We start from the raw sequence: 11,973 nt of genomic DNA, 5'->3' as shown, positions 1-11,973 counted from the left end.
AAGATTTGTTTTTCATATTATGTCACAAGTATTTATTGCAATAAGTTTCCTCAGGTTGGACTTGAGGGGAAAAAAGAGAAAGAGCAAGCATGTTTGGAAAAGTTTACTTCTAAAAGTACTTTTATTGCACCATGTTCTGAGCTGCTGTAACATGAATCAGACGGCTGAATTGCCATCTCAGCATGCATTCAAGTTCTATAGTCTTGCTAATGACCTACTAATTGTATTCAGCTGTGTTGCAACAGGGACACTTGGAAAAGTTTCACGACACCGGCTGGAGTTTGAGACCACTAATCTGAAACAACCCCTGTTGTCAAAAATCTCACTTGTTTTATACAGAATTTTACACACACTTGAACTTCATCAGTCTCTACCATTAAGAAATAGGTTACATCAAACAATACAATCTACACAAAGAAAAAGGAATAAGATTATTCATCCAATTGTCAAACTCATTTGCACAGCTCAATGGTTTAAAAAGTTAAACAATACATACAATACAACTCAAAAAGGTTACTTTAAAGAAAATAAACAATGCTATTCAAAAGGAAACTCTTCATTTGGTTGTACCCAGTGACATCATGACCCTATATAAACAGGAAGTGCTGGGTCGGCCCCTCCCACACACCTGTTTTGGATATAGGACCTGAACAGAGGGACAAACAAAGGTGAGTGTGACCAAAGCAACATAATCAAACACAGCTTGTTTGTAAAATAACATGGGGTAAATGATTAATATGTTTAAGGGACATGTGGTAAATAAGTTCAAGGCTAACCACTTTCTCACAGTCCTACACAGTACCTGCTATATATTGTTCCTATGAGTGGACTCTTTTGGACAGAGATCTCAGATGTCATTATTAGGATCTGCTTGGAGTCACTCACCCAGTTTGGGTGTTTATCGTTTTTGTATAGATAGATAGCAACACTATATTCAATGCATCTTCATTTTTAGGTCTGTAGATGTAAGGCGTTTTCTGTTGAAGAACCTTTGCTGCTTCTGGGCTACAATTCAATGTGGAAAAAAAGTAAATGAAATGTGTTGTTTGCCATATCCCCATTCAATCGCGCTGAACAGTTTGGTATATAGTGCAAGAGTTGTGTTTGAAAAAGAATCCCTGCAGATTTATATAAGTCTGTGAAGAGCTTTGTGACAGCTATTAACCACCCAGTTATACTGTATGTGATGCTCTTCACTGATACAGGGCCAGCTAGTTTCAGGGGATAGCTGCTCTGTCAGTCTGTATCTAGAGCAGCCCATTATCAGGACACCAGAGACAGAAACAGTTGAGTTGTATTTGTCTTTCTTTTTATCCCTGATGATAACTATCTAGCTACTTACAGGAGGGGGACCACAGAGACAGGTGCAGCTGAAATTCAAACATATTTTAAACTCTACATTTTGGATTTTTGCTGAACTAAAACATACACTGGAAAGCTCAGATACTACAGCTAAACTCTACTTGTTCATGTAGTCTTAGCAGAGCCAAAACATCTTGGAACCACCAAAGAAGAGTGTCCAGTAAGATTTAGCAGTAAGATGTTATAGCACATACTTTAACTGCTTTTGTAACAGAGCTCGAACAGCAGATCAAATTGTCACTGCAGGTCCCCAGTACCCCTCCGATTCATGCCTGTCCCAACCACAGATAGTTGCCTCTAGCTGCTGACTAGAAGTACCCTCCATGTCTTTTGGCTGTGTTTTGGTGAGTGTACTGTGCAATATTACATGTATAACACTGCATAAAGTTAAAAAAAAACTGAATAAATGAATTACAAATAGACTTAAATTTTGTAGCTGTGAATTATAATTCAGCCAACTGGTAAATGGTTTAACTTTTCATCTCCTTCCAGTTGATGCTCATGGTCAAGTAATCCCACTAGAAAGGAACTGAAAGGTACCCTTGTGAGAAGTGAACCACTGAGACACAGCTTGATCAGGATTACCCCTGATCTCTGAGCAGTTTATTCTGTTGACTAAAGACTAAAGGTCAGACCTCACCTAATGTGTAGATTTTGTGTTAGTGTTTGCTGATTCAGGTGTCAATGCTATGCACTATAGAGGTTCCTGGACACAAGCGCAGATGCAGGAATAAAAGTTTAAGCAGTTTATTGAATAACAGATGAAACTGGGATGATTATGAGTTTCCAGGAAAGGGTAAGGCAAGGTGGTCTCCAGCTGGCTTTATTGTCCATTCCCAAAATACAACTCTCAATCTTTACTGCCAAACAACACTCTCTTCAACATCTTTCCAAATCATAGTCTCTTTCTCCCAAGGTAAGGGGCATCGGAATATAAAGTCCAAAAAAATAAAATGAAATCACTCTTTCATAAAACTCATAATGACGAAGAGCTGAGCTCAGATATCGCATGCAGTTCAATAATTTGGTGTCAAATGCCTGCTAATAAGCCTCAAAAGGAATTAGGCGTGCATTCAGCAATGTCATCCAGGAGTGAAACAAAAGAGTGGAAGTCAAGTGAGATCCACAGTAAAACAAAAAGGAAATGGCAATAAGTTACTTGTTTCATAGAAAAATAAATATGTTTTTAACCACACGTAATTAAGATGCACTCAAACTTGATGTGATCCAGGTTTTGTGTCAGAATTGCGACTTTCCATGCCTGCCATTCATGGAGTGTATAAAGGACACTTCATGTCCTTTATACTTCAATTTAACCCCAGAAGCAAGCGAATACAGTTGGATTTACTTTTCTTTAATTCATGTTAAGAATTGAAAATAAGTTTGTACTCAACAAACTTTTTCTTCTTCTTTTTCCTGGTATTTATTTCTGCTTAATATTCCTTCTTATCTTTGCCTTTTAAGACACTAAAAAACTCTTAGAAAATAAAGCTCTCATTTCCACAGATCACAATCTGTTTCCATCACACGAAGAGCATAGCAGAGTGTCTCACACGTTTACATTTTTTTGACCTTTAGATGCTGCAGTGTGAAAATACTTTTGAAGTCACATAACTTGTACTTTTCAGTCATTCAGTTCAACAAGGCTGTTGCTTGATAACAATTTGTTCAAAGATTTACACAGCATAGTGAATCAGGACTGTCTAAGAACCACACTGGATAACTCTTCACACTTGTCCCCATTCATCATTTTGCAGTAAATTACCAAGACCATTAATTAGACTTAAAAAAGTCCTATTTTAGTACTACAATCAGAATATTACACATTTAAAATGATGGACAGTGCCCTAGTTCTCCCTGCAGTTAGTAGAGGAACAATAAAGCATCACATGGAGATCAAAAGCATGTTGGCCTCACATCACAGTTATGAGTACAATTCTTTGCTTCCCTTTGTATGGACTCAGCTTTATAGCTGTTGGGTCTCCAGGCATTTTATCAGCCTGTTGATTTCACTAATGAGTTTGTGAAGACTGTTTGTCTTGCATGCAGAGTTAAAAGCAAGAGAAAGGCATGTAATTTTCTTTTGTATATCTTTAAAGACTTTGATAGAATCAAGCAGGTCTCTTTAATTGAAGCATAGAAAAATGGTGAGAAAATAATTGAAATGCTTTAGGTTCACAGAGCAGTTTTGTACCATTGTACCTAATAGCAGCTTTAATCCCAAATTAATTTTTTAAAATATACTTTATTATATATGTGTACGTATATAACATCACATTAGGTACTTGCTCAGAAAAAAATCAATCATGTCAAAGAATCATGTCTTTGGTGTAAAGTTTTAACCAAAAGGCATCGTCTGACTTTTGTTTCCAACAAAACTTTTTCTTGAACTAAACTTTAGGTAGTGTATGACACAAAGGGAGACAAAGTAGAAGGGACAGAGATTGAAAGTGACAGTGACAGTGAAAGGGAGGAGGAGACTGATTCAGAGATATCTTTAGTTTGGACAGAATGCACTCAGTTTCACTTGTCTCCTTCATCCTGAATCTCTTTCCCTCTGATTCCTCCTGAGAGCTGACAAGTGGAAACAAAGAAGAGGCAGACAGTGACAGGAAAACAGCAGGGGTCCGGATGTGAGACCATGCAATGACTGTATGGGGATCTTCATTTGCTAAGCCCTTTTAGCATGTCATACTGTAACATGCTCGAATTTTAACTATTTCAGCTATAAATGAAAGATGTTGTTGTGTATGCCTTCATTTTGTGTATCGAAATAATGGCAGTCACACAAACTACAAAAACTCTTTTGTACCTCAGGCCACATGCAGGTTTTCCTGACACTTTGACCTCTTCCCCCAGCTGCTGTGACAGGTATAGTTTATTGTTCAGGGATAACAGGTGTTGTCTCTTCTGTTCAGTCATATTTCTCTTTTTTTTTCTCCCAGAGTCCTTGCTGTTTCACAGTGAAGCGCTCCCCACAGTTGTTACATGTCTTTTGAGGAGTTGAAAGCTAGTTGGATGACAACACTCCTGTGCTCTAAGGGCTGTCATTCACAACAAATACAGAAAACTTTGCTTGACAAAACAATGTACTCTCGTTAGCTTGAGTGAAAAATCCAGTGAGTGGACCTTGGGTTTAAGCAAAAGGCACCCAACATTTTCGACAAGCTCATTATACAAAGTTTTTAATCATAGATACAATGTAAATTGAGAAATATGCCCTCAATCTTTGCTTTTTTGTTCAATAGTGTATTTCAAAAATATTGAAAATATTGTCTTCTTCACTGCTGATACCACATCAGTTCACAAGTTAATCCTATTTTCCATTTTCACCTCAGGATAGTTGAACTTGAATCCACTAAGGGCAACTGCCCACTTCTAACACTGAAGGCCAGTCTACAGTTTTCTGGCAGAGAATCGCCAATACTCACTGAGATCGGATGTACTATTACCCCCAAACAGTGTCTTTAAACATCCTGCAGTGCTCTGGAGGTCAGGATATGATGACATAAGTGGTTAAAAGCACCGTTTTGCCAATGATTTTAGTATCGAGTATATTAAAGACTAAGGCAAACTTTGAAGAACATAAACAGCTGGGTCATGAGCTGATCATGAGCCAGATGTCTTTTACCAAAGGCCTGAGATTAGATAATAACTTTGCAGGTCAGCCGTGGCATGGCCATGTGCTTTGATAGGACTAAATATTCATCTAGTATATGTTGACAAAAAACTCAGGAGTTCCATGACTGTCTAAATAAAAAGGATTGAATGACGGTGGGGGGGAGGAGACAACATTGATGGATTTTCTCTAACAATAGGACTGCAGCCATTGAGGTCCATGTTGCACTGAAGTCAGACCAAAGCAGTCACTGGAGCTAAGTGGATAATGTGAGGATGAAAAACTGTGTTCCTTCCACACAGTTTTTTTTTTTTTAAATTGTCATATGACGTTATAGTGGGACAGCAGTTCTCTGCATTTTCTTTTCTCTTTGTTGATGTGAAATAAAACGAAAAGTACATTTGGTCGCATGCAGTGGCGTGCTGCGTGCATTTATGTGTGTGACAATGAATGAGGATGAGCCTTCAAGACGAGATGACTAATCTTGCATCACCAAGTGCCGTGTGTGACTAATACTTGCTGTCAGATTGTTGGCTGTGTACTTTACAAGGAGAGAAACTAAATACTTTTTCAAAGATTTTTTTTCTACATCAATTAAAAATGGTTAGTAATAAAAGTAAAAGTTGGAGATAATTTAGGTAGCAGGCAATATTGTCTGCCTCTTCATTTTCTCAGCATGTCATGGTGACCGCACTCACTGTTTTCTCAAGTATCATCAGCTCATCTTTATGCTGACCTAAGATAAAAGTTTCAGCCTTTTATCTTAATAGTTACATGGTCACTCTGAACATAAAGTTCAAACTTGACTGAAAACATAGTTTTGTTAATCACTGTCCTACTCCCACATGAACAAACTGTGCATGTATTTTTAAGCAAAAATCTGTATTTCATTACACAAGTCATAACCCTAATCATCAATATTGGATGTCTGCTGCTTTTCTTAAGTATTACAGTTTTTCTCGATTGCTAAAACACATTTCTTGAAACTACGCCTCATATCCTCACAACAGTAAACACAAATCCATAACATCTCACTCAATTTCCCAAACATCCTATTTCCAGGTCAAAATGAAGCTCTACACCCAAAACTATTCACTCCTGCTGAAAAACCAAACTTTGCCCTCAGACATCAAACACAAGCCCTCAAAAACACACACACTACAACAGAGTTTTGCACACTGGTACAATTAATTCAAAACAATAGTTCCAAAACAAATGGGTTGCTTATGGTTCTCCCCTTCAAAACCCTTGTCACATGATAAACACAAAAGACGCAACCAATGTATGTACAGTGGCACATTGTCATTCATGTACTATACAGTACAACACACACCAGAAACATTATCCCACCTCAGCATCTTGTCTTTGGTCTGGGTCAGGCCAGAGAATCTCATCCACATCACAGGCTATATTGGCCCCAGCCAGGCAGCGGGGGTAAAATCCTCTTGCATGCCTGATCCACCCCTGTCATGCATCTACTGATATGTCTAGGCAGGCCTCTTCCATGGCCTGAAGGAGGTGAACACGGACATAAGGTTCTCGGTCATACACTTTCCACCGCCATGCCGAAAATAACTCCTCTATCGGGTTTAGAAAGGGAGAGTATGCAGGCAGAAAGATATTAGAAAACCTTGGGTTATTGGTAAACCAGTCATGAACCAGAGCAGCGCGATGGAAGCTGACGTTATCCCACACAACAACGTAGTGAGGCTGCTCTGGCTGTGCTGGTTCCCTGTAGTCCAGCTGGAACATATGTTGTCTTAAACCATCAAGAAAAGCAAGGAGAAGCATAGTGTTATAGGGTCCTAGTACCCCATGGCGGTGGAGTACCCCTCGTTGGCTGATGGCTGCGCACATAGTGACATTCCCTCCACGCTGACCAGGGACATTTACAATAGCCCGATGGCCAATTATGTTCCTCCCCCTTTTCCTTCTTTTGGTCAGGTTAAAACCTGCCTCATCCACAAAGATTATTTCATGGGGAACAGGCCGTCCTTCAATCTCAAAGATTCTCTGCAAAACACATAACACAGTAGAGTCAATCGGTACCCTGAACCACAGTTCAAGAGTGCTGAAATGGCAGCATAAACTGCCATGCTGTGATGGTACACAATACTTTATACAGTATCAAAACTCATACCTGAACATATTCCACACGTTGGTTTTTCACTCTGTCAGAGTTTCGTTTGAAAGGGACTCGGTATGCCTGTTTCATCCGGAATTGATTCTTTCGGTCAATTGTGGAGAGGCTGATGGCATTTATGCCTCGAAAAAGATGATCATCCTCAATCACTCTCCTTTGAATCTCTTGCAGGCGGATTACATTATTTGCAATTACCATGTTTACAAGTTCCCTCTCTTGCTCCTCCGACAAAAGCCTTAACCTGCCTCCACCAGGTGGTCGTCTCTGTGTCCTACAAAAATAGAAGCACTCATTACTGTAACTGTCACACATTCATTTTACAGGCAAATAATGGAAACATACTGAAACTCAAGACACATAAGTTCAGTAACTTAAACGTTACTGTACAAAGCAGTCTTACTGCAAGTACACCTACCTGTTTTCCTCCCTGAAGGTTCTGATGATGGAGGCAACAGTGAAGCGACTCAAATTTGGTTGTACTCGTTGCCCAGCCTCCCTCATAGTCATCCCATGGACAAGGACATGGTGAACTAAAGTGGCTCGAATTTCATCCGAGACTGACTGTCTTCTTGCCCTTGCTCTTCCCCTTCCTTGTCGCCGTCGTTCTCCACCTCCTTCACCACGTCCTCTTTCTCCACCACGTCCTCTTCCTTTGCATCTCTTTGGATCCATTGTTTCAAACCTGAATGAGCTGACTTTGGCCCTTTTATCTATCTATCACAGGTTCTGATTGGTGTGTGCTAAATTTTGACTCCTAGTGTTTCCACCTGGTTAATTGTGTGCTAATTGAGCTCAAGCTATGCTGACTTAAGTTAACATTATTGCATGCTAGTGCTTTCTAAATGACTACATGGTGTAAGCACTGTAAAATGTAGGGATTTGTGTGTAGAGTTTTGCAGTAACAGTTCACCAAATTTGAGTCATGTGTCAAAGCAGGGAATAGTGTTTATAGTTCAGGGAAATGGGTGAGCTTTTTGAACAGTAGCGTTACGGTTTTGAAATTTTAGTTTAGAGGCCTGGTTATAGTGTTTAAGCAATCGAGAAAAACTGTAAAAAGCTGTTTCCTCCTAGAACCTTGCATTTTATTTGTCTTTATTTAGGTTGTAGTAAAGAGAAATACCTATCATTTAAACAAAGATTCTCCGTTGGCTTTAAGGAAATAGTCCATTTATTTGTTTAATTGTCACCCTTGATCCCACGAGTTAACTTAGAGGTGAATGAGGGTGCATTTGGGGGAAAACACTGAAATCTTTTATGTCATGCTACTCATTTTTGTTAAGCATAGTACACCCTGAGTTCATATTTACATTTAAAGACATTTGATTTACAGTTTTTTCTTGTGTCTAAAATATTTTAATAATGAATTAGTCATAATTTAGCATGATTGTTACTACGTATACAAGCAGACCTTGGACTGCCATTTTAATGAATGCGCATAAATGCATAAAATAAGTGTGATTAAATATATTCAGATCTAATGGAGCAAGTACACTTTAGTAGAAGAAAGCTACTCTTGCTGGTATAGGGTCCAGCTCCCTCATGAACCTCTAAAATGTTTGATTTCACTTGCTAATTAATTTAATCTTAATTTTTGTACTTGAGTTTTCACACACTGGCTAGGAATAGACACCAAAAGCTACTTGGTTAAATTTAGCAAAAGGGATTACATTTACGGTCCTTCACTTTAACTTTACAAACTGAAAAATGACACTTTCTCAGTGTGTTTAAATGCGATGCCAAGCAGTTCCTGACAAGCACTTATATGTGACAATATGGGAGTAAGGCCAACTGTGCTGTCAATATAAATCCTGTGTAAAATGACCCTGACACCAAAGTCCTTGTATGTATATCAGTAAGCTGCCTGGACTCCATAGTAGTCAGACACTGGACATAGATTGACAGCATGCCTTATTATTTGTAATATTCATGAAGTATCAGTCCACCATTGACCCAGTCGTTAGTCTCATCTTTATTGGTTTTTTGAGCTCTTTTTCAGGTCACAGTATTTCTAGCACTGCTCATGAGTGCAATTCAACCAGAATATTTTTTTTTTAAATGTCATTTCTAGGATTAGGTCCAGAGAAAAGAATGATCCCTATTGGGATGCATTTGATTACTCAAAGTTTCCTGCAAAACTTAGAGAAATCAAAGAAACTTTTCAACTTTTCAAGAATTTTTCACTTGAATATTTATGTATGACATTTTGTCAGAATGTTAAATCTCATGTTTTCTCATGACTTCATGCAGTGGTTTGATAGTTTGACACAATGTTTTTTTTTAAATTGTTTGAATCACTTGAGGCCAACTGAAACAATTAATGTGTCAGTCAATACTATTCCAAAGTTTTAGGATCTTTAGCATGCAGTCAACTGTTGTGAATTGGTGCAATATAAAACAAACTAAATTCAGTAGTTATTGATTTTATTAATATGTCGTTACTATTTCTCAGTAAGTGGAGGAACAGACACTTGGATGTACAGGCCTATGGGGAGTCAGTGGTGCTGTTGGCCTTTTGTCTTCCTGCAAGAAAAATGCATAACAGGACTCAGAGAAGTGCCTTTGCAGACAAATATAATGACTCACAGACGGCGGTAGACAAAAGGGTTTGTGAGAGGGCACGAGAAGCAAGACAAGAGTGAAAGAATGAGGGTAGAAATGCTGAAGGACAATAGAAAAATTGCAAACTGAGACACTGAATATTTGTCAGAATTTGGAGCATTTGTGAGGTTTTTTTTATGCATTTCCACTCCAGTGAATGAGAAAATGAGCTATGCAAAATGAAATGGCAACAGACAGAAAGAAACAGACTAGAAGATCAAAAAAGTAGATTTAATCACAATATGAATGAAGACAACAGGAAAGAGATATAAAAGGTGGGCAGAGAAGAGGGGGACAGGGGCTGAGTCAAGTACTGCAGGGGTGGAAGCTGAGAGGAGGCGAAGACATGCATTTAACTCATTGTAATGAGTTTCCTGGCAGGACGCGTGGGATATCATCTGCTGCATGTTGCAGCCTGGATGGTGACTCATTCGGAGACGGTGACAGAGAGAATATCTGTAACTCTCTTCCACCTTAAACTTTCTGCCATGAAATGATTGTCTAAGCTTCTGAAACCCAGAAAAGCTTCGCTGCTCTGTGTTGTCTCATAAATGAAAATGCATTTCACTTCACTTAAGGTTCTTTATGGCGAATTGTAAAGACTCATTGAATTTACCACACTTTGTATTGGATAGCCATTTATAACCACCAATTTCTGTTTGAGATAATAGTGCATGGAAAAATAAATCCATCCAATCCACTTAACTGCTTATCCAATTCAGGGTCAGTTTACTTTCCAGCTCACTAATTTACTGTTTTGGTGTGTTTTGCACAGCGCTGTTTTCAGCCTCAACATGCTGGTAAACAAGTTTGAGCATTTAGCAGCAACTTTCCCCCAGGAGTTGGCAGAGAGGAAAAACAGCTAAAAGAAATTGCACATTGAACTTAACATTTGTCTGGTGCCAAGAAACGCTGCCAGAATGACTCCAAATGCAAACCAGCAAACTCTGCAACAGTGGGGTATGTAAACAGGCAACAGTTGGATATTTATAGTTATTCGGCAAACATATGGAACAGTTAAATATTAGCACTGCTGAAAATGCTCAGAGTATTAAGGAGCAGATGTTGGAAATAAAGGGAAAGTGTAACTGTACTCACTAGTATCTATACAATAGAGCATTGTGATATAGCCTGCTCCTCTGAAAGAGCCTGTTATGCATAATTTGCTTAAAAACTCAACACACACAAGGCCATGGGTAAGTGAGCAGTGATGAAATTTGCAGGTGGGGTAAAGGGCAGCTGATAGCATTTTTCAGATGCCGACATTATTTTATTTTGAGGGGGTTACATTGTGCCCTGTAACTGTCAAAAATGCTGTTATGTTCCCCCTAGTGATGGGGAATAAAATTAGTAGATTGGTTACTGAGTTTTCATAAATTACCTACATGAGACGTCTGCTCAAAGGCCACGAACTGTTATCCTTATAACACAACTTAAAGTCTACCAGTGTCCACTTACTGTAAACGTACTGGTGGACAAAATATTGCACTTTATAGATGCAGACTGTAATCTAAAGTTATACCAAAAGACTAAGGATAAAGGCCCCATCATTATGTGAATTGTGGGTTCAGCCAGCTTTCAGTGCAAAGAGAACTGAAAACCAATTTAATCCAAGGCTGGTTAAGTGGGAGCAGCTAAAATTGGGGCTATGTGATTTAACAGCCTTTGTTCTCTGGTCTCTGCTCCTCTGCCCAGTGGACATGAATGGAATGAAGGAATGGAAGAAAGGCAGGATTCAGGCCTCCCAGCTAGAACAAGTCATGTGTCAGCAATCTTGCTTGTATCTCTCCAATTACTAGCCTCTGAGTGCACCAGGGGGAACTGTACCCCCCCAATCCCCTACACACACACACACACACACACACACACACACACACACACACACACACGAGGCACCTAAACAGCTCGTATTCGCTATTCTACTGACTCTAGGCGAGCAGGTGTAGTAGAGAAGAACATGGTGAAATTATCAAAGTTCTTTGTGTGTAGTCATGTTGCACCATTATTACAGCTTTGCTCTGATATGGCCTGTGTTTGTTTAAACAACACATCAAATACCTTATCAAATAGCTTAACCTATAGCTATGTTTCAAAGATAGACACCATCCTCCAGTGTGACAGACTTGCCTCTTAGGGCACTGCTACCGATCAGCAAGCAAAAAAGCATTTGTGGTTAATGTTAATAGGATGATTAATTTTTAAATGCCTACGTTTTTGAGGAAAAGGACGAGAGTTTTTTTTTTTTTTTCAG

General features: G+C 39.0%; 1 long non-coding RNA gene across 1 annotated transcript; it reads left to right on the top strand.

Moving 5' to 3' along the window:
• Window positions 1-632: 632 nt before the first annotated feature.
• Window positions 633-1,985, top strand: LOC113011541 (uncharacterized). The gene is made up of 3 exons (XR_003270567.1): window positions 633-668; window positions 1,609-1,706; window positions 1,855-1,985. It is a non-coding gene; the product is annotated as an uncharacterized LOC113011541 (long non-coding RNA).
• The last annotated feature ends 9,988 nt before the right edge of the window (window positions 1,986-11,973 follow it).

Source organism: Astatotilapia calliptera, chromosome 19, assembly GCF_900246225.1.
Source record: "Astatotilapia calliptera chromosome 19, fAstCal1.2, whole genome shotgun sequence".
In the NCBI taxonomy this organism is placed as follows: Eukaryota; Metazoa; Chordata; class Actinopteri; order Cichliformes; family Cichlidae; genus Astatotilapia; species Astatotilapia calliptera.
The sequence above is the reverse complement of the archived record's forward strand: the minus strand, read 5'-3'. Positions and strand labels throughout refer to the sequence as shown.